A 25,903-nucleotide genomic window follows, 5' to 3' on the forward strand; every position below is an offset into this window, starting at 1 on the left:
TAGAGAACGGCGTGAAACAACTCTAGATTTACCTTTATCAGCTCTCTTACTACCTTTGTAGGGTTCTTGACAAAGTTTTTCTACGGTTTGATGGTACCTTCCTATCATTTTCGATATTTCGTGGATAGTTTGACCTTTTACTAGCTGTTTTGTAATAGTACTCTTTTCAGAACTACTCAAACCACATTTACAACCCATTTTATTGACGAAACAAACTGCCTTGTTAATAATTTGTCACACCTCAAATACCGTGGATTCAGCAATTACGATGGCAACTTGTTTACGTTGCGCGGAACAGTACGAAAATTTCACATTAAGCGCAGCTCAGCATTGCGAACGTTTCCGAAGCTTCTGAAACTACTGGTAAGTTTTTGAAACTGGTAAAAAAAAAATGCTACCTCGTTAATTCTTTGACACGCAGTGTAGTATAATAATAGATTTATATGAGGATCGACAACTGCCACACAGATTTGCAAACATTACATTTTTTCACAAATATATAAAAGTACACTCCTTAGCTTTCCTTTAAAGTCGCTCAAAAGGTTTGATTAAAGATATTTCTATTATTTACATTATCCAAGTTGTAGTGATCGCAAGGGGAAAGAACTCATGTTTTGCTTGTTTTGTTTTATTTGCTTTTCGAAATGAAAACCGAATTATTCCCGTTTGATATCTGTTCCTTCGATAGGCTTTTTTTAGATCCATAAAATCCTAAACAAACATAACGTTTCTTCCTTTTCTTTACGAGGACAGCCACCCCCTTCTGACACACCTCCGCCTTAAAAGAGATTTGCGATTGACCGACTGAAAGATTTATAGCCACCTCACCCTTCATACTAATCCAATCAACCCGAGTAAGAAAGGGCTGAGAACGCAATAGGATTCCATTTTCTTTTTCTTTTTTTTTTTCTTTTTTTTTTTTATAAAATACTAGCTGTCCCAAACCGGCATTTCCCAGAAATTCCATAAATACAATTAAAATAAGAGTTAATTGTTGGATAAAATCGAGGGAATAGCGTAATTGTTGTTTTTGTTTTATTTTGGTTTTTATATTTCTGAATTTTTTAGATGAGGATTGATAATTCGTATTATTTGGATTCTTCGAACTACTGTTCTCATCTTGAATATTATTTACCCAACGTTTTGGTCGATGTGCCCTCTGACTTGGTGTATCTTGTTGAACTCGAGAATCTTTCTGTCTAATTCTGAAATCTGCACGGAATTTCTAACTGAATACGCTATTTAATCCACGGGGATAGCATGCTCTCATTCTGTCAGTTATGACCGGGTAGACATCCTAAGAAATTTGCAATTGTATTTTTAGGCACTGAGGATTGAACCTTTAACGCTTAGAAGTGTGTAACTTACAACTGAATTTTACCAAGTACTTTATCCAGTACGCCACGGGTACTTGCGGACAAATAAAAGATGCACAGTTACGACTTACATTGAATCTCTACCAAGTCATGGCTGACGGAACAAGAACAGACTTTCCCAGTGGACTGAATAAAGTTCAGTTCAAAATTCCGTGCAGATTCCCCAGTTCGGCGTATTTGGCAGAAAGATTTCCGAGTTTAACAAGATACACATGTTGAAGTTTGGAGGTTACATCGACCGAAACGTTGTGCGAATAAAACTCAAAATGAGAACATAGAATGAATAATCCAAATAATACGAACAAAGTTTTTGATAACTCATACACTATCGGATCAGGCTCAAATTTTGCACGGTGGCCATTATTATCAGAGATGATGATTATCAAATGTAAATGCCATATAAGATGCTAGATCTCATTGACTACAGTATTGGTCAATAAGAGAACAAAACTGAAGTTATCGCCAAAAGTATGAGTTGAACATATTTCGTTAAATGGACCTTGGCCTCTGACCAAATATCCCAGAATTAAATCAGGTCTAAATTAGATAATGACAAATATTTTGACCAGATTTGGTGACGATAAATACGACGATGGGGACGCTAGTCTGTAAACAAACACACAGACATAGTGACAAACTAGTGAACAAACTCGACCTTGGCGGAGGTACCAATGCATGAAAAATACTTTTATTTGAATGGGTTTGGAGAATTAATGGGTTTTACTTAATGAATTTACAAAATTTTTGCATTTTAAAAATTAATGGGTTTTAATAAGTAATGGGGTTTAAAAATTAATGGGTTTAAAAATTAATGGATTTACAAAATAAATCTGTTTTAAAAATAATGGGTTTAACAAAATAATAGATTTACAAAATAAATGCTTTTCAAAACAATACATGGCAGCCATTGTTGGAAATATATTGACGGGGTTCTTTCTGGAAGTTCTTCATGTTAGGTTACGTGATTATGTGGCCGGAATCGTGTCGATTTTCTGGCTTGTCCTTTACGTCTCATTTCTAAAATTAGAAGGATAAGAATAAGAATAAGAATAAGAAGAAGAAGAAGAAGAAGAAGAAGAAGAAGAAGAAGAAGAAGAAGAAGAAGAAGAAGAAGAGCTATGACTTTTGTGTAGACTGATTCGCTGTCAGTATAAAAGAAACTCATTTTTAAGCTATTCATGGAAATTCATAGACATTGCAACATAAATCTTACAAATTTAAATTATTGAGTTATTCCCCTTTACTTTTTAGACTGTTTTTAAAATGATGGACAAGACGGTCGCTCTTCTGTTATTCATAAAATGTTATTTTCTTACTTAAAAATAAAACTGCTGGGCTAATTTACGTCATTTTTTGAAATATGATGGTTTCGTTTCGTCACTGGTATGTACATGATAGATATTTTTCTTTATTTTTGTGTGCATTTTTTTTTTTTTTAATATAGAGGAAAATATGGACAGGAAACAAAAAGACTATAATATAAATTAGAAAGTTTGTAATAAATGATTACATATTCAAATACCTGTTCCGATCAATAAATGTAACAATATCAACGATTGGTTCAGAGCACAAAACCTGTACTTTAATGGACAATGTCAGAACGTTGACCCATCGGGTCACGGTTCATATGATATTCATTTAGTCATTAAGATTTCAAAGATACTGTTTTATTTTTAGATAAATGAAATCCTGAGAGCGTGAGTTCAGCTATGGTCAACAGAATCGCGAAGCGGAACGAAATGAATGGATTTGTGAATTTATTAATGAATGGAAATGATGACATACTTTTCCTTTTCCTCCTCTTACTCCGCCTCATCTCTAACCACCTTCTCTTTCTTCGTCTCCTTCTTTTCCACATTCTCCTCCTTCTTTTTCTTCTACTTCTTCTTCTTCTTCTTCTTCTTCTTCTTCTTCTTCTTCTTCTTCTTATTATTATTATTATTATTGTTATTATTATTATTTTCACCTTCTTTTCTCCACAATTTTCTTTTTCGTCTTATTTTTAGGCTTTTCACTTTCTACGCCTCCTCCTCCTCCTTCTCCTCCTTCTCCTTCTTCTTCTTCTTCTTCTTCTTTTTCTTATTTGCCTTCTTTTTTTCTTTTTACTACTTCTAATAATACCAGTTCTTATATATTCGCCACCTTCTTCTTTATTTTCTAGTCTACTACTACTACTACTACTACTACTACTACTACTACTACTCTTCTTTCCTATCAGCAAGGCATTTTCAATAAAATAGGAAAACCGTTTAATGGAAACAAGTGTGTAGGGATACATTTAAGGGTTCAGAGAAACTGATAGCATTTTTAGTGAAAGGATTAATAAGTGATCCGCCCAGAAAAGAGCAGGGTATACGACGATTCAACGTTACACACGCAGGTCTTGTTCAGTAGCGTTTTGTTTTGTTCGTTGATAACTTGATTTTAACATAGTAATTGTCTGTATTTTTGAGATGAGGTGTTTTCGCCACCGCCGTTCGACAGTAAAAGGGGCTAAACCGAGTAGATGGTCTTCAATTGAAGGAAATATATGTGAGGTTAAAGGTCAAGTAGAGAATTCCATAGGCACAATTTGTTAGTAAACTATAAAACAGTAATAAGATTAGTGTAGCAAAAAGGATAAGATTTTAAGGCCCTTCTACACTATTGAGACGAAATTTCGGAAATCGTAAAACTGAATTTCGCATGCAAACAATGGTATCTACGTATTCCTCATATTTTTAAGATGATTATATAAAAAAATTACGAAAATCGATGAGATAGAAAAGGAAAAATAGAATTTGATTAAAACAATCATAAAACACAGGAGATTTCAAAAGGGAAGTAATTTTCTGTTTTGGTTTAAAACAAGATGGCGGAAAATTTTCACCCGCTAATATATATATATATATATATATATATATATATATATATATATATATAGATAGATAGATAGATAGATAGATAGATAGATAGATAGATAGATAGTTGTTTTTTGGTCATAATTCAGTAATATTCGAGTAATTTCGACTGCATAATTTGGAAGCTACTTTTGTACACTATTAAAATTCACACAAAAAGTTGAAACCATGGTTTTTATCTGAAAACTCCATTTATCGACTACAAAATCTCTTCCCAATTCTGTAGAAGCGCCGATTTTAATGCATTTAATTTTTATACATTTGTAGATGATTCAAATACATTCATCATATTTTATACATTTATATTAAAATACATTAAACATTAAATTTTTAATACCTATCGAATACATTTGATTTTTATACATTTTACATGTTTTATACATTTAAATTTTAATCAATTTTAACATTGGTCATATACTGAAATTTTAATACATTTTAACGTGTTTTATACATTAAACTTTTATAGATTTTAATATATTTTAACCATTTATTTTTAATACAGTTTACATATTTTACATATTTCAATTAAATACATTTTAACATAGTTTAAACGTTGAAATTTTAACACATTAAAACATATTTTAGATATTTATTTTCTATACGTTTTTACATGTCGTATATATTTAAATTTTAATATTTAAACATATTTTATACATTCATTTTTATACATTTTTACATATTTTATACATTTAAATTTTAATAAATTTTAACTTAGTTTATACATTCATTTTTATACATTTGTACATATTTTATACATTTAAATTTTAATGTATTTTAACATATTTTATACATTTAATTTTATAAATTTTAACATAGTTCATGCATTTAAATTTTGATACATTTTAACATATTTTATACATTTATTTTATATTTTTTACATATTTTATACATTTAAATTTTAATATATTTGAACATAGTTTATATATTTATTCGCACGTTAACCTTGTTTTATAACCAGCGACACTGCGCACGTTAAATTTTAACATGACGTTTTATTTTTCACTGATCTACATGCCTCCTCCAATTTACCATTGGATGTACTCTCCTTTCGGATAGTGACACATACAACAGATTTATTAATAGTTTACTTTCCTGTATACATTTGCATTGCGTTTATTATTCTGACTATTTTCACCTCGAACACAATTTTCACAACGTTTCGGTCGATCTTGAAAGAGTGGAATTAAGTGCAGATCGAATTGACACAAAGTTTGGGAAATAAAACAGTTCTAATGAAAGGAAACAGGAAGGATGGTCTGAAAGTTAGGTATGAGGTTACATCAGCCAAAAGTAGAGGAAAACAGTCAATTTGATGATGTCGTCACGGATATACAGGGGACAAGGAAACGATGGTTTCAGATCAGTCTCTTTATGGATGTGGCGTTGGACAGATTGCTAACAATGCTGTAAGAACTGAAAAGAAAACTTTGATAATCGCCAAGAACGAAATATTTCTCTAGGATCTCTGCTCGCTATGGATACCTATTTATCCTTACTAAGATAGATAATTAGTTAAGGCGCTTACTAGTATCTCTCTCCCTCTCTCTCTCTCCCTCTCTCTCATGTATGAGCTATTTCTCTGCAAAATAAACTTAAACTAAAACTCCAAACGAACGTCTTTGTCTGCTTTTCTGTACACTAATAAAAATATTTTAAAAACGTAAAATGTTACAAACCTCAAACTTCCTTTACAACTCATAACACCCTTTCTTTCCTTCAACAGAGTACAAACCCGACTTCAAAATATAGTAGAGGGGGTCCTCTTCTCTTCCTTATAGCCTCTTAGAGAGGTTTCTAATCTTTTCATACTCGATCGTTATTTTCGTACTAGGTGATTAAAATACTATGTGATTAAAATACTAGGTGATCGATTAAAACATTCACAACAAAAACTCGTCCAGCTACAACCACTGTAAATAATTTTCCTTTCTTCCTTTGTGTACCTAAAACTAAACGGAATTTCCATGACCAAAGTTTCTTCCCATGGACTGCTCGTTTCCGTAGCACAATACCACGGGGCTGCTTCTCAGCTGACTGTAGTATGTCGTTTTCAAGTCTAATATTAGCAAATTCTTTTTGAGCCGTCCTCTTAGATAATTAAATTTTTGACCGGTTTCAACCAATGCTGAAAATCATCACGTTGTGTCACTGTCGTCCTGACAAGCGCAAATCCCATAGACAAAGTTTCTTTCCTAAAACTGTGAAACTCTATATCACGAGATTGCTTCCTAGTTGATTAAGACATGGTGGTTTTCAAGACAAATTTTTATTGAGATGTCATCGGATATAATTAAATTCTGCCTAGTTCCGGTCATCGTCACCTATCCTGATGGTGTTATCGTACCATCCATCTGACAAATTCCTTAATCCCTATTCATGAGTGGGTTTTGGGTTTTGATAAGCGGTTACAGACCATATATATATATATATATATATATATATATATATATATATATATATATATATTGTACAGTTTCTTTATCAAATAAACGTTTCTGAATTCATGAGATGGGGATTGATTATTCGTATTATCCGGATTCTTCGGACTACTATTCTCATACTGAGTGTTATTTTCACCATGTTTCGGTCGATGTAACCTCCAACCGGGGACGTGCAGAGGAGGGGGGGGGCTTGAGATGCCCAAGTACCTGCCACTTTTACTCCTGTTTTAAAAGTGCCTTTTTAGAGGAATTTATTATAGGCCTGTGCTCCACCAAGACGGTGTTCATTACTATATTTTTGCCGTTTTCTTTTTTCACTTGAGCACCTGCCCTGAAAAAAGTTCCATGCACGTCACTGCCTCAGACCTTCTTCAGGTTTATCTTGCAAACTCGTGAATATTTCTGTCGAACTCGGGAATTTCGAACGGAAACCTGTATTTACTTCACAGGGGCAACATGCTTTCGTTCCGTCAGCCATGACGGGATAAAGATCCAAAGAAATTCGCAGTTGCATTTTCGGTCGCTCAGTCTGACAATTAAACCTTCAACATTGTAAGGACCTGTGGCGCAGTGGTTATATACGAACATCTAATCTCAAAATATTTTCCATTTCTAATCTGAATGATTTCAAAATCGGTGCTGTCTTTACACCTTTAGTTTTGTATAATGCCGGTTTTTTCTCCTCTTTTGGCGAGAAGCATTTAGCTTCAAAATACCATGGCATAAAGATGTTCTCCCTTATTTCTCTTTTTTGTAGCCCTTATTGACTTCATAATGTAGTAAAGTTCCTATGCAACTTTACTTTGTGTGTGTGAGAACGTGTGTGTGTGAGGACACTTCTCAAACTATAGACTCAACGGGTGTTTGATCCACAGACTTGAAATTTGGTATATAAGGTTATCAGATATGTGGAAAAATTTTAATCGATTTTTATCCGGAAAAAAGGGCTGCTTAGAAGTCAAAATTGAAAATCGGATTTTTATCTGCCAACTGTTTCACGAATGCGCATGCATGAATAATTCACATGGCAGATTAATTATGTTAAAAATAAGCAGGTTTGAAAACACTTTTTAGAGAACGTGTAAAGCTGGCTTAATGGTTATCGTACTTGGCTCATTGCCTTTAGATTTTTGTTTAGATCTCAGCTCAAGTATTTTTTTTATATTTACAATAAGTGAATTGTTTAGAAAAAAACATAATACAAGCATGCACGTATATCAGTTTCTTTCCGTTTTTCTTTACTTCATTTTTAAAAGAAATTTAACATTACGTTTAATATCTACGGTATTTCTGTTTGTAATAAATAAGAATTCTGCATTAATTAAAATATAATATTTATGCGTATTTTACGACTGGGCAACACCGGGAATCTGCTACTATATATATATATATATATATATATATATATATATATATATATATATATATATATATATATATATATATATATATATATATAAGTCTTAATGAAACAAACGTTCATTGACTCATCTTTAAAGTAATAATAAGCAAAGGTAATCTAGCGAAGGAGTTAAATGCGTGTGGAACGGTCAAGAGATTTATGAAATGGAAATTAATGAATGGGCGTTTGAATTTATGAATAAATGAATTGACGTGAAATAACGTACTGGGTCATTTCCGATAAAACAAGACTTTAAGTGTCATCTAAGAGGCGGGGTGAAACTGGTAGCATGTTTGATGAAATTATTAACAAACCCATAAAATAACGAAATGCGCAATTCACGCTAAAATAAAAATCAAAAGAGTTGAAAGATGTGTTGGGGATCTGGCTTCTTTCTTTGTGCCTTTCGTGGTGGCCACGATGGTTGATGCTCCAAAGGTCATCCTACACTTTAAATATCGGCGACATAAAGATCAAAGCCACGGTATAAGTGATACAAAGGTCTAGGAATGCACAGGAAATAGGGATAAGTTTTAGGATCAAGAAAGTAACGTCCCTATCGGCATGTTTTATTAGAAGCCTCGCACGGCAGCAAGATGTGGCACAAGATCTATTTTAAAGGGGCGGATAAGCCCCCTCTCCTATAAGATCACTTAAGAATAGCAAAAAAAAAAAATTCTAAATTCCTCAGTAGGGGTCTTGGGAGATATTTAACCATAGTTAATATGACAAAAAAAAGTAACAAATATGCAACAAATAAACGTTACTAAGTTATTCTACTGGATAAGTTTATTTGTGTTTTGGTATATTTTAAAGCGCTGCTGCTGTTGTTGTTGTTGTTCTTCTTCTTCTTCTTCTTTTTCCTCTTCTTCTTCTTCTTCTTCTTCTTCTTATTCTTGAAAACAAACCGTGTCCAGTTAGAACGAAAACATCATGGCTGCCATAAGCGTTGCACGAGGACTTTTGATAATCACTCAATAATAAAAAGGTAAACAAAATACTGGTAGAACATTTCCACATGATTAGAGGCATTTATTAACTGTGTTTCTATGTATCGCTTTTTTTCACTACATAGATTATTTAATGAACTGGAATTAAAAATCACCATAGATAGAAATAACAACAAACAAAAATCAACTTCCTAGACATTACCTTCAACTTAAATGGCAATACGTGTAAACTTTATCACAAGTCAAACCAGAAAATATTATATAATGATAAACTATCTAACCACTCTAGACAAATTAAAAAGAAAACTGATTGATAACATCTCTAACAGAATCTCCAAACTTTCCGCCAGTAAAGAAGTAGTTGACGCAAATAAATTATAACAATGCGCTTAGAAGACCAGGATTAAGGGAAATATAAAATAAACTCTCATTGGTATGAAAGTAGAAATAAATGCAACGCTAACAATGCAATATGTCCTTTAAGAAAGCTGGAAAGGGTAAAAGAGGCAATAACATAAACCCTACAGATAATGATACAGAATTAGATGGAAATAGTAATTTGGATATAACGGTATTGGAAATATGGATAATGATAACGGGTAAAACCACTAAACGGTAATAATATTAATAATAGTAATAAGAAGGTTAATAATAGGGAGAAAACTAGAAGAAAACCACTATGGTTTAACCCTCCATTTAGCGAGCATATAAAAATAGATACACCCAAGGAATTTTATCGAATTATTCATAATAATTTTAAAGAAACTGCAATACTAAATACACTTCTAAATAAAAAATACAATAAAGGTATCATACACTAATATCATAAACATTAAAAATACACAAATCTAAACTTAGGAAACTTACGTTAAATAGTATTAACTAGGATAACTTGAGAATTGAAGGAAAATTTAATTGTAGACAAAAAGAGGAATGTTCATTAAAAGGTAAATGTCTGACTTAAAGTATTATTTCTAAATGTAATGTTACAGTGGGTGATAAATATGCAGCATATATTCATTCTACAAAGGGACGTTTAAATTCAAATATAATAACCGTAGACAGTAATAAAGACATTATGTAGGTTATGTAGTAATAAATATTACAGTATATACTAGCATCCTATATAAAGGAAAGCAATGCCAGAGATCTCCGATTGCTGAGCAATGACGTTAACCTACATTCTGATCGAGATTTGGCGTCATAATAAATGACCTAAAAATGGAAACAATGTTTTAACTGGGATTAAAATTGTGTTAGTGACCAAAACAATAAAACAATCGAATTTAGATTTACGAAATGTAAATAAAAGAAGGCTGATAACGAAGATACAGAGAGAGACATAGAGAATCAACAACGACCCAACAGTGAAGATGTTTCCTGCACCAACCGCATTTACTGCACATCTAAATGCCGATCACTTCGCCACTTTACTGCTGTCTGTCAGTTTGTAAATAAAGCTAAGTAGTTTATGCTATTCGTTTGTTTGCTGTTATATTGACCTATCAGCGTGTATATAATTTCGCACGTGTTTGACAAAAGTGCGACAAGAAATTATTTAGGCGTTACAAAAACATTAAATAATTGTTATCCGACTATGTAACAAATACTCGTTTTGTTCAGGATTGTTAAAAGCTATAGTCTGCCTTTTGGCAAGCTACAAATTCTCCATTCTAAAGTAAAGTAAATTATTTCATCCAGTGGTTCAACCAGTGAATGATATTTGTGAAAGATTGTTACGACTTTCCGTTTAAACAGAGTATGTGGAAGTTTCGTGTAATATTCTATATAATTTACGGTTCGCACTTTTAACAAAATATGTACCAATATTAAACGGACGCTGATAAGCGTAGTTTTTGCAATCAAGCAAACGAACTCTTGTTAAATTAACATAAATACAGTTATAGTATGACATGAGAGAGAGAGAGAGAGTCAGTATATGGGTGGTGTGTGGTTGTCGGTGCGGTGATGACAGAAGTGTAACCCTAGCTCTCTCTCTCTCTCTCTCTCTCTCTCTCTCTCTCTCTCTCTCTCTCTCTCTGACTCACTGCTTTGTTTATGATTTATATTGACATCACCCACATTCCTTGATCGAAATTTGATTGCTTGTTTATTTTGGCATTCGATTTAAAATTTCGATTGCAGTATTGCTTTGCATTTTTAGCAATTTTTTTATAAACACCGGAGTTTTAATGGATTTACAGTTAGGAAATTATAGTGATACAAACACACACACACACACACACACACACACACACACACACACACTCATACATACATACGTATATATATATATATATATATATATATATATATATATATATATATATATATATATATATATATATATATATATATATATACATTAGCATGCCAGCTTGTGTTGCCTGGTCATAAAATATGCTTAAATATTATATTTTAATCCATACAGATTTCGTATTTATTATTATTATTATTATTATTATTATTATTATTATTATTATTATTATTACCATCGAGCCAATTATTTATTGAGTATTATATTGTATCCAATATATAGTAGTGTCCCCCCGGTGTGGCCCGATCATTAAATACGCTTAAATATGATATTTTAATTAATACAGATTTATTATTATAGATCCAATAATCTATTCATTATTATATTAAACCCAATATATAGTAGTAATTTTAAAATTAAAAATGACTAGAATCAAAACCAAAACATATAGTTCTCCAGCATTAGTCGTTACCGTTTGAGCTATCGTCAGATGGATAACAAATAGTAAATAATTAACTGGTTTTAACATATATATGTATATTTGTGCATGTGCACAAGCGCACTTTAAGTTGACTTATGCCTTGCAACACTATTTCTACAAGATTTAGGGCCAAATCGATTTTTTTTTCACATATCCAAAACACCTATGTATTAACTTTTAAGTTTATAGACCAAAAAAAAAAGAGAGAAGTTTGGTAGAGATTGTCCTGCACACAGACAGACAAGTTATATATATATATATATATATATATATATATATATATATATATATATATATATATATATATATATATGAGCAAATAGTTAATAAAATATGTTAAAAAACACTTTGAAATGATTTAAAAACATATTTAATCTGAAAAGGAAACACTAGATAAATGGATAGTCCTTAATCCGCAGAGTTTCGAAAAAATACTCTCCTTCTCATCAGAGGGTAGGAATTAGCAAAATGCAGGATCGGATTTTGCATGCAGAAGTATTTGATGAAACAACAAGTAAGTCAAAGATCTTACTTGAAAACAAAATAAGTTAACCAGAGGGAATATGGTAAAGAAAAAGGTGATTACACATGAATGGGTAGTCTGGTGGAAGATAAAAAATCCAGTGACGGTAAAATCCAAATGTAAAACTTCAAGAAAGTTAAAAGAATTTCCATTTGTACAAGTAAAATCCAAAGACATCCCGTAATTGGAAGAAGATGGTCCATAATAATCCAAAGGCAGAAATCCATGGAATAATACACAAACATGTGTACAAGGAAAAAAAAATAATATTAATAAAAGAAAAATAAGATGTGCTTTTCACTCTACTGCCGAGACATACATATAAATAAAAAAGATCTAGGAAGAAAAAGGAGAGAGAGACAAAAAAATGATAAAGTTAAATATAAAATAAAGGGAAACAAAAGTCAAAACGACTCAGACAGGAAATATTAAAGGCGCGAAAATATATATAGGGCAAAATAATATAGGTCAACTGAAATATACAGGTTATCACTTAAAAAATGTCAGCAAGAGTTATTAAACGACACTAAAAGGAAAATAAAAATAAAAAAGGAAAATAAAAAAAATAAATAAATATATAATAAATAAATAGAAAATAAGGAATAAATAAATAAATAAATAAATAAAATATAATAAAAAATAAAACATAAAATATAATATATAATATAAAATAAAAAAATAAAATAAGAAAAGAATAAAGATAAAAAATTAAAATTATTTAAGGGAAGAAGATGGCCGGTATCTGCAATTTCAGGAAAAAAAAAAGTAAGTAAATTCATATAGTAAAATTTAAGTAAATATACATACAAGATATGAAAGTGTGGGTAGATTGATATATTAGATAGATAGGAAAGTTTAAAGAATAAAATAGAAAATGCAGATAAAAAATCGGCCATGCAAAGAAGAGATAAAGAATTAAAATAAAGGATTATTAAATTATAAAGTATTAAAAAGTATGTCGAAAAACGAAAATGTTAAAGAAAAAATATTTTATATCTATATAAAAGGTAAAAGTAATAACTATGTAATTTTGGGTCGGTTAATCGAAATTGGGAATCGGAAAAATCAACTAATTCGGGGGGTATCGGTATTGGAATCGAAAAATTGGTGCTCATTTTTCGATGCCAAAACGATTCTATTAATTGTCTTTTTTTTTATTTGATTTTATTTGATTTTATTTAAAGCAACATCTTCCATTGCTGGTAATAATGATAAAATAATAAAAATTTATTAATTTTAAAATATCAGTAAAGTTAAAAGTGTAATTTTATGTTTATGAAAATATCTGCCCATTTAACATATTTTTTACAGAAATCGAGGAAAATAACAACAGTATGGTTAAATATTTAGAGATTTATACGGAATCGGAATCGGTAATTTACTACGGAATCGGTAATTGTATCGGAATCAGGAAAAATATTGGAATCGTCCCATCACTAATATATATACATATATATATATATATATATATATAGTGATGGGTCGATTTTCCAAATTTCTATACAATTACCAAATTTGATCTAAATTCTCGATTCTGGTACAATTATCAGTTCCGATTCTAAACTTAACTTAATGTTCAAGAAGAGTAGAATTTTGTTAGAAGATTTAGCTGAGAGTCCTTATCTGCCTTAAAATTTAAATATCATTTTCTTTTTAATTTAACAAACTTCTTAATGGTTTCTGTTAGTGCAATGTATCGAAGATTTTGATAACTAATTATTATTAACTTGTGCCCCCCCCCCTATTTATCCACTCGGGCCATTTTTACCTTTGTTATTTTACCGAACCATTTTTACCTAAATTCGTTATTATGATCTATGAATTTTAGTTTCACTGAAAAGTTAAGACAAAAAATATGCATCATTCCATTACTATTAATTACCAGCAATGGAAAATTAAGTTTTCAACAAATTTGAAAAATCGTTTTTGGAATTGGAAATTCAGCTAACATTGTTCCAAATCTGACACCGATTCTGATACCCAAAAAAACTGCCATTTCTGATTTACGATTCTGATTGCGACTAATTGGCCCAACACTGTGTGTGTGTGTGTGTGTGTGTGTGTGTGTGTGTGTGTGTGTGTGTGTGTGTGTGTGCCCCCACAATCCCATCCTATTTTATTTTTAGATAAATGAAATCAAAGGAAAGAGTAGTTAAATGCGTGTAAATGGTCAACAGATTCACAAAGCGAAAATTAATGGCTGGATATTTGCATTTATGAATAAATGAAAACGGCGTGAAAAAGGAGGCGGGGTCGTACAGAAAACCTTTTAAATAGTAACAATAATGAAAGATGAAATCCAAGGGAAAAACAAACTATTAGCAATTTTAAATGGAAGGATTATCAAGTTACACGCCCACAAAAGAAAGGGACACAAGATTTACCGTATAAAAATAGGAAGGTTCTGTTGAGTATATTTATTATTTGAGTACTTTATTATTTATTTATTTTGTCAAAGGGTCGTTCTGCACTCAATAGGCGAGCTGGATTATGATCAAAGTGTCGACATAAGTAATACAAAAAATCTAGGGGTACGTCGGAAATAAGGACGAGGTTAAAGGTCAAGATAAGAATGTCCCGATATCGGGGTGGTTTATTAGTAGCTTACGAAAAGAAAAAAAAAAATAGCGAAAGAGGATGGAGCTTTCATATGTAACTACAGGTAGGTATAAACATGATTTATTAAAAAGGTTACTTCGCTTAGTGTGGCCACAGGTTAACGGACTTGCTCAAACAGTAGGATAGACGATGATCAAAGCGTCGGTATCAGTGATACAAAAATCCAGAGGTACGCCGAAAATAAGGTGAAGGTTAAAGGTCAAGACTAGATCGTCCCGGTTTATTAATAACATCAGAAAGCTTACGAAAGGGACTAAAATAGCAAAGGAGGATCAAAGCTCTCGCAGGTAAATAATAGGTGCGCACAAAAATGATTTATTGAGAAGCTGTTTTTCAACTTGGCGCGTGTGGTCCACAGTTTGATGTACTTGAGCTATAATTTTTGAATCCCTTATTATGTACTCACTAGGAGTTCTCACGCAGGTCATCATTTGTGAGTGCCCACTGATAATAACCTGGGGTGTTTCCTGGAGTTTGTCCAAGTCTCTCCAAATTTTTTTTTTTCATAGGCATCACCACTTATCAAGGCCCAATGACCACTCGAGGATAAGGGTTAAGAGTGTACAGTAGTCAAGTGGACAATAAAATAATCGTTAGTAATGGAATTTTGGTAAATTTTTTAACTTAAGTGGAACGGCTCATCAAGAACTTGTTTATGTCGGACTTGAAGACAATCAGATTGTAGTTAGCTGGAAAGCAGGAAAACAGAAGACAGTTCCAAAGGCGTGAAGTTCTAAGAAAGAAGCTTTTCTACCTTTTTCGATAACATTTGATAATGACCTTTTGTTATCACAACAGTTGTTTACTATTGATTTCTCGTTGAAACAACCATTAGTCTTAAGTGAAATTAAGGTAATATCATGCCTCCCTCAAGGTCTTAAAGTACCTCCAAAATCTCACATTTATTATTCTTATATAGAAGTAAAAAGATTTATTATCTTACTATTTAATTCACATACGTGTTTGTGGTGTGTAAAATGTGTTATAAGGCCGATTTATGCTGGCTAGCTGTAAGAACTCACAAGCACATATCTATGACTTTCAAAGCTATTTTTAATTGCAGAAAACTCTATTAGCCTATAATTCAACTTTTCTCGTAAACACTGATCTAATCTAAAAATTCTTGATCAATAGTAAAAATGTCCTGTCATAGTCTTTTTCACTTGAATTATTTATTTATTTATTTATTTATTTTTGTTGCCTCTGTTGGATTCTTCTCGATACTCCTTCTATTTTGCCGCGTTTTCCCATTTATTTTATAGTCGCTAGTCTTTTCACATAACGCATGAATTTGTAATTTATATTCGACTAGCGAGGATACCCGGCGTTGCCCGGGTGTTTGGAGGTGTGGTGGTAGTGGTGGTGGTAGGGGAGGGAAATCAAAACAAAATGAAAAATAAAGAATAAGTGAACATAATAACCCTGTTTAAATATTATTTTTAAAAAACAGCGAACGTGATGCAAAATAAAGAATAAACAAATGATGTAAAAACTTCTTCAAAAAATCGGAAAAACAAAAACAAAAAAAAGCGAACGAAAAAAATGGCATAAATAACCCTGTTTCAATATGAAAACTTTAAAAATCGAAAAAAAAATAGATCTGACATCTCGGCACGAACGTGCAATCTTAAGATAACGACGCCGCTACTATACCGACTGATATATGACTGCGTGAGTGAAAGTAGGTCGTTTTTTTTTAATATTTAAACTAATTCAAGAAAGAACATTTTTTGCGCATGCGTGTATGGCTAAATTGTCATGAAGGAACGATTTTTTGCTTCCCTTCCCTGTAGAAAAGTGTCCAGTTGAGGGTGAAGGAATTAATGTTTTAGCCAATTTTTCGATATTTGTCGTCCAAGTTGACCAGTTCAGGTATTCGCAATCGTCTGAAGACAAACATATTCCGGGCATTTATAGTTGTGAAATAATGTGACAGATATCAGATGATGAATATATCATATGATGAAGATATCATATGATGTTGATACGTTTCTTTTTTTTATTTTCCTATTAAATAACTAAATCATTGATAAAAGGTTACGATTTTAGTCAAGTTTAAGATAAAACATCCAAGAAAACATTTTTAAACCCATAAAATTTATTAAGACTTCATTGTATAAATTACACAATTTTTGTATTATATTTGCTAAATCCGTAAAAATGACATTTGTATAACGACAAATAATTTAATTTGCATTGCGCTTGATGAAAATTACCGGTAAATCTCTGTAAGTGCCTATTACTAGGCAAAATCTAACATCGATTCGTCGGGTTTAACATCATAGAAGTCTAACTGAGAATCTGATTAACTTTCCTTTTTATATTAGATATCTGAATTCATATTAATGCAGATATTTATATTTTTGTCACCGATTTGTATTACGATGGCAAGTGTGGTGGCAGATGATAAAAAGATGAAAGAGAGGAGAAGGAGGGGGAGGAGGGAGACAAGTCAAGCTAGTAAACTATCTATGTTGCATGTTTTATGTTTGTTATTAAGTTTTGGGAGAAGTGTTTTTTTTATGGCTACTCTGGTTGTGGTTATCTGGGACAATCCCAGGAGACTATCCTCCCAGGCAATAACATTGAAGAAAAGGAGGAGTAGATAGTGCTTGTCGGTTGAGGCGGCGCTATCACTAGCAAGAGAATGCCGAGGGGACTCGCAGGTTATTTTTACACCTGGTCTTGAGTGCCTCCGTAGGCGTTGAACCTCGCTTCTACGTAAAATCAACTTTGTGTCAAACGCTGCTCTCGTGAGGTGGTAAGAAAATAACTGCGATAATCCACTGTTCAAAAGAAGATGATAAAAGCATCAGCTGAATCTAGGGACGGAAATATGGGTAAGGTTATCAGTCTAACGAAAAACGGGTTCTTATTTAGAATTTAACTTGATTAAAAACACAAAAGTACAAAAAAATTTATGCTGTATCTACTCGTCACCAAACGAAGATGTCATATTCTAAAAATCACGCACAAATAAATAATTATATATATATATATATATATATATATATATATATATATATATATATATATATATATATATATATTAACGATTTTTAGCGATATTAAAAAAATATAACCATTATAAAGCTGAGTTTGATCTCGATAGTTCTAATTTAGTTATCTCCTTTTTATCTATAAAAAAGATGGCCGATCAAAAAATAGCGTCTCCCTTCATAATAAAATTTGATTTTATAGTTTAAAAACACTCCTTGATTAATTTACGTGATTTTTTGGAATATGACATCTTCGTTCTGTGATGGGTTATAAATCGTAAAGATTTGTGTGTATTTTCTATGATCGAATTCTAAATAAGAACCGAAAAACGTCCCAAATCGTCACAATTTGTAAATTCGGAATAAGAAAGACTTAAATGATTTTACTATTTATTTGCAACAAATTAAGACACGGCAAGGCACGACAAATAAATCCTGCTGATTTTCTATTAGTGTGATATTTAGTTCCGTCACTCGTTCAACATAGGATTATGATAAAAACAAGAAACAACCGTTTTGTTTTATTTTTGTTTTGTTTTGTTTGTTTGTTTTTTGTTTTTGCTAAAAAAATATGTGTAAAAAATAGTTTGTTTTTTTCCAGACTGACGTGCCGAGATTCGAGGAAACTTAAATATTTGTTAGTATATTTACTATTCATTTTTATTTTTATTTCTTGTAAACATTTACTTTAAAAAATGCAATAAAACAAATATATTTACGATTTAAAAAGTAAACAATATGTTTTTGCAATTAAATGAACTTGTGGTACAGCTGCCCTCTGGACGTGAATATTCCCGCAGCAAAATTTCCCGCCTTCACTGTAATGTTTCCCGATGCCTTCTACTCTGGAAATTTCTTCCCTCGAACTGCTAGATTTTGAAATTCTACCCCCTGTATCCTACTTCGCAGACGGTTCTAAAATGCAATATTTTAAGTGTAAAGTGAACAGATGTCTCACTGCTCAACTCCCTTACTTAGAATATCCCTATATAAATGGTCCCTAATTTACAGTAGCTCCCTACGCTTCAGTGCCAATTTGCTTTGTTCGGTGTGAACATAAGTAAAACAACATGTAAAATGTCAGCCTGATCAGATAGTTTTTGAGTCATCAACGTAAAAGTAAGACTCAGATGTAAGACGGGAGGATGCTGTCTCAAGACTGATTTATTCTTGTTTGAGAAATGTTTTAGCGATGTTGGAATTGTTTTGTTTTGTTGTGAAGTGAGGTAAACCAGATTATATTTCTTTTTCTGTTGTTTATTGCTGGTTATTTTGGTCTATGCACTTAAGTGTGGTTGCATATTGTAATGATTTGTTGCCGAGTGTCTTTAGCCTCTTGATTTTACTGACATCATGGAGTGTTATCAGATAGTCTGCAATGGATTGCTATTGGTATTTGCTTGATAATTGATGGGAGTGGTTTGATGAAGTGTTTATGGATAGAGGCGTGCCTCCTCACAACTAATGCAATAACTCAAATAAATTAGGACTCAGACGGACGAAAGAAAAGCCCGTAGAATCCTCGAGTCAACGTGACCGTTCTACACCACAATCTTCTTGTCTGGTAAACCGCCCCAAATTTCAACGCACTCATATACACAAACGTACAAATTAAATACACACACATCGACATACTCATATAAAAACATAAACAAACAGAAGCAAATAATTGCAGAAAGATTTGGAAGTCGCTTTGAACATTTTGTCTTTAGAACACTTAAAAATATATATATATATATATATATATATATATATATATATATATATATATATGAGAGAGAGAGAGAGAGAGAGAGAGAGAAAGGTGGTTTGTTTAAAGCATTGCTGGAAAACAAATATAGGAGAGTATAAGAAGGTTATAGCAATACAAGAAACCATTTACTGTTTGAAATAACCGGTGAAAGTCTTTAATATTTTTATAATATCATCTCTTTTTTCAAAATCCAAAAAATATCATAATGTAAAATATTTTCTATTGCTTTTACATTCTTCTGGATTCTTTCTTTTTAAAAACGAGTTGCTGTTCTCGAAATAATGAGCATTTCCACAATACCATATTTACTGATTTGTCTTTCTGATTATTTTGGAAAATAAATAGATAAACGAAGATTTAAAAAAAATTACAAGACCTTCGTTAGTTTGCCTACTTTTTTTATGTCACATCACTCTAACACCTAGTTTCTTGCATTACTATAGCCTTCTTATATTCTTCCATATATATATATATATATATATATATATATATATATATATATATATATATATAGTAGTCCAGATTAAAAATGTAATCGTAAGATGGGAATCAAGATAATTCCCTCGGGTTAATATAATAGTGTTCAGTACTATATACATCTTTCATTTTAATATTTATTCATAAAGACATGTACAAGGTTTACTATATTGGCATGGCAATGTTTCGATCTGTAGTTATTGATAACTAAGATCTCCTCAGGCGAAAGTCTTCATTTGTTCATTTTTATATGGAAATGAAAACCAAAATAAAAATACAAACTTTTCGCATGAGGATATCTTAGTTATTAATAACTACAGATCAAAACTCTTTCATGCCAGTTTAGAGAAACTTGTACATATATGTATGACTGAACAATGTATGTATATATATATATATATATATATATATATATATATATATATATATATATATAATGGTCTAAGAAATTCCAACGAAAGAAAGATGTATATTTAAATAAGGGGGTAGTCACCAACAATGTGTATTTTTTAACATTATTTTATTATTCCGTGTTTTGGTTTTTCATTGAGAATTCTGTTCGAATCCCTTCGTCAGAAATTATTTTCAAATGTGTTGGAGATGTAAAAATGGCATTTTCGTAGTTTATTTGAAGTGTTTCCAAGGGGTTGAGGCGTGTAAAAATACACATTGTTGGTGACTACCCCATTATTTATATATATATATATATATATATATATATATATATATATATATATATATATATATATAAGATCAAATCGTTAATAAAAAATGTTAAAAAACACTTTCAAAAAGAGTTAAAAACATATTTAATCTAAAAAGGAAACACTTAATAAGTGGATAGTCCTTAATCCGCGGAGTTTCGAAGAAATACTTTCCTTCTCATCAGAGGGTAGGAATTAGCAAAATGCTGGATCGGATTTTGCATACAAAAGTATTTGATGAAACTGCAAGTAAGTCAAAGATCTTACTTGATAACAAAAAGTGAAGCAGAGGGAATATGGTGAAGAAAAAAGTGATTTCACGTGAATGGATAGTCTGGTGAAATGTTATATATATATATATATATATATATATATATATATATATATATATATATATACATGCGTGTGTGTCTCTGAGTACATATATGTATCTATATGAATGTATATTAATGTATATACATATATATATATATGTATATTAATATACATATTATACATGCATTGCATAATTATATATATATATATATATATATATATATATATATATATATTAGCCAATATTGTTAAAAATTGCAGAAAGCTTCTGCTTAATTATACTTTTTTTATTTTTCGATGTTTCGATTATCTTTTATGTGTTAAAATAAAAAAAAAATAATATGTATTCTTACAAATGTTTTCGATTGTTCGTCGAATCATCATCAGGTGAAAAAGCAAATGAATAATAAAAAAAAGCTGGGGAAAGAAGAGACTTCAACAAATAGCTGTGAAATGGACGCGTGAAGTCAATAATATTTTTCAATGCTTAAAGTAATACAATTTTATCATGTGACACTAATTCTGGCAGCACGCAAATTAAATTGCAACCGTCTTTCCTTGAACAACGTGAAGATTTTCTAACTGACTTCGCGCGCCCGTCTCAATGAGAAAATTCGAAAAAAAATTTAAAAAAAAAGGGATAATTTTGAAGAAGTTTTTTGCTATTTTTAACAATGTTTGCTTAAATAAAAAATAAAAAAAAAACTGCCTAAATACGTACGCCGCTCTCACCCCTCTTCTTCCACCTTGGAATTTGCTATTGGCCAACACCTTCATGAAAATCCAACGTGTGCTAATGTGTATTAAATGGAGTGTTTCAGAATTTTATACTGAGCTGATTCTCAGAATCACTTGCAGATTTTGCAAGTCAAGTCTCCAATCTCTCACGTAGGCCCACTCTCTCTCTCGACAGAAAGATTTTGTCAAGTCATTAGACTTATTTGGACATATTTTAACTCTGTCCCCACTTGTACATATATTTTACATAATTGTAAATATTTTATTTTATTCGTATTCCCACCCGTCTATCCTATTTTTTGTCTCTGATTTTACGGGATACTTTTATTTATTTATATATATATATATATATATATATATATATATATATATATATATATATATATATATATATATATATATATATTTAGTTATTAAGATTAACTTCAGAAGAGTTTGTTGACGGAAGAGGTCCCTCGGGTTTTGCCCGCCATTTTCTATAAAGTAATATATATATAATATATATATATATATATATATATATATATGTCTGTGTATATATATATACTTTAATAATTATATATATATATATATATATATATAGAGAGAGAGAGAGAGAGAGAGAGAGAGAGAGAGAGATGTGTACCTAACTTTATAAATAGTACTAATCGGCCTCCCGGCATTGCCCAGTCGTAAAATAACGCATAAATATTATATTTTAATTAATACAGAATTCTTATATTTTATAAACAGAAATACAGTAGGTTAAAACGTAACGTTAAATTCCTTTTTAAAAAATGAAGTAAAAAAAAAGGAAAGAAACTGAGACATATGTCTGCAACTATTATGTTTTTAAAAAAAAAATACTTAACTTCTTGTAAGTAAAAAAAAAAAAAAAATAGCTGATATCGAAACCAAAACCAAAAGACGGACAGTGAAGTACGATAACTATTAGAGCAGCTTAACACGTACTCTAAAAGGTGTTTTCAAACTATTTATTCTTAACATAAATTATCTGTGATGTGAACTATTCATGTGTGCGCATTCGTGAAGCAGTTAGTAAACAAGTAAAAATCCAATAATTCCTACGCGCTAATTTTTCTATTTTGACTCCTTAGCAGCCCTTTTTCCGAATTAAAACGGATTAAAAAGTTTTCCACGTGTCTGAATATCATATATACCAAATTTCAAGTCTGTAGATCAAAACATTCGTTTTATGTATAGGTTGAGAAATGTCCTCATACACACATCAACTGATGGTTTTTGCGCGTATGTTTGAAATTGGGTCAAATATTTGATTTATTAACAACGAAATATGTACATAAAGCGTGAAAGTTTTGTACGACAAGAGTACTATCTTGAATTACAAATTAATTATAATTATTTAATGTAATTCTTTTTGGTCAGTTTGGAATTGCTCAACTCATATCTAAGCTTCGGGCATCAGTGAATCCCTTCAGGCCAACTAATTAACCACGTCTTTTATGAACGATAAACAGAAAAGAAAAAGAAACAACTAATCGAGATCTATCGAGAACAGCTGCAATGATGACGAATGCTGTGAAGAATGACGTCTTAAAGATAAAATATAAGTGAAAACAAGTCTGTGTTTTGACAAGATCCTCTTGAGAGACTTATCACATAGTCAGGCGGTTTCTGTTCTGACTAATGGCGTTAAAGAGTCCCAATGGCTGACTCAGTGGTTAAATGGTCCCGCACAACAGTGCATGAGTTCTGTTTAATAATCACGAAATATTTACAGAAAACGAATTAACTTCTGATTACAATTGTAACATATTTTTGACTGATGTTAAGAAATAATATACAAGCTCGTATATGGAGTGTATATATATATATATATATATATATATATATATATACACCTTAAATAAATTATATATATATATATATATATATATATATATATATATATATATATATTATTTGGGTTAAACGGTTACATATGGTCGCTACAAATAGCCATCTGTTTCAGTCAAAGAGGCTTCATCAGGCGACCTGGAACCTTTCGACACCAAAAAGAAAAAAAAAAGGTTTTACTTTTTGGCGTCGAGAGGTTCCAGGTCGCCTGATGAAGTCTCTTTAGCTGAAATAGATGGCTATTTGTAGCGACCATATGTAACCGTTTGCCCCAAATAATAAAAAATATTTTGCTCTTTTTATTGAACACTATTTAACAACGTCGTTGTCTTCATTAGTTCTGACTTTTGAACACCTCAAACCTGAACCTATATATATATATATATATATATATATATATATATATATATATATATATATATATATATATATATAGTAATTTATAAATATATATGGCGATTAAGCTACACTGAATATTCTGCGTTTCATCCAACTATAGGATTCGTCAGGCTTATGCGCATAAGCCTGACGAATCCTATAGTTGGATGAAACGCAGAATATTCAGTGTAGCTTAATCGCCATATATATTTTATAAATTACTAACTAGCTCTACCTACGTATTGAGCACTTTTGAAGTAAATACTTAAAGTTTACGCATCAGACCGCCCGACATTGCTCGGTCGTAAAATACGCTTAAATATGATATTTTGATTAATCTATATCTCGTATTTATTATTATATTATATTGGACCAAATATATAGTAATGATTTTAAAAGTTTTTAAAAAAATGATTCCTACGCCACCACTGAGAATCGAAACAAAAAAAAATAGCTTACAATTTATTTGTTCGTTTGACGTTAATGCCTGAACTATGAAGACATGTTTGATACAAGTCTAAAAATGAAAACATGATCCAATAGCTATTACGTTACGCATATTTGTAATGCCGGCATTCGACTTTCACCTGGCAAATTTGAATTTTTAATTTTCACACTTTTGCGCCGATTTTCCCCGGCTAAAACCGAAATAAAAAGTCCCGCATGGGTTTGAATACCTTATATATTAAGATTCACGTCTGACGACCAAAAATTCTATGAGAGGTTTGTTAGGCAAAAAATTTTAAACAAAAATATATATACACGTACATAAATATATATATAGAAAGAGGTTTGTGTTTACTATAACTTTTTTACGCAAATATTACGCAAGTATAAATCATGTAGAATATCTGCATGAAGATAATTACACGTAATAGTTAATTAAAGATGATCATCCGATAAGAAAACCGAAATAAACTAATAGGGAATTAATTAAAAAGAATGCTTTAAAGAATACGCAAATAAGCTATTTTTTTATGTATTTTTTTTTTTTTTTTTTTTTTTGCAGGTGAATGCAATTACACGGCCCATATGCAAGAAAGTTGTATTTTTATTTTAAACGAGCTCTGTCCAAAAGATGTTACCGCGACTGTATACAGACAGTGTTAAATCCGTTGACATGGGCACGTAACTTTTTCGACAATTGCACGAAACGGCTCCAAACCCCTTATTTCATACTTTTTGTGTGGTTCAACGGTGTTCGTTATTAACCATATATAGATAAGGACAATCTAGGGACTCACACTTTTCAGGGACAAAAAGTATTTTTCAATTCGGTGCGTCCGTTCAAAAGTTTTATTGGTATATATACACACACATAAATAAATAAATAAACATTTAGAATTTTATTAATAGTATAGATAAATAGAAAAAAGGGTTTTTAATATTAATATCAATACACAAAAAAAATATCAGAGTGTAGATAGATAGATAGATATACTAGCAAAACTCGTTAATCGGCGTTGCTCGGTGGAAGCATGACACAGATCCAGAACAGAATTGTTAAAAGACCACTGCCCCTCGAAAACAAATTAAACTACGGTTGTTGTTGTTGTTGTTGTTCGTGGTGGTGGTGGTGGCCACTGCCGTCCATGTGAAATAGACACTGGCGGCCGTGGTCCAAATGAAATAATCTGGTTCTCACTGTCAGGCATTGTTTTCCAGAGGCTGCTAGTAGAAACTACTGTCTGTAATTATCAGCAGTGTTGGTTACCGGCGATTAGTGGTGGTTT

The sequence above is a fragment of the Euprymna scolopes genome, chromosome 7 (genome assembly GCF_053919585.1).
Source record: "Euprymna scolopes isolate OS-2025 chromosome 7, ASM5391958v1, whole genome shotgun sequence".
NCBI lineage: Eukaryota > Metazoa > Mollusca > Cephalopoda > Sepiida > Sepiolidae > Euprymna > Euprymna scolopes.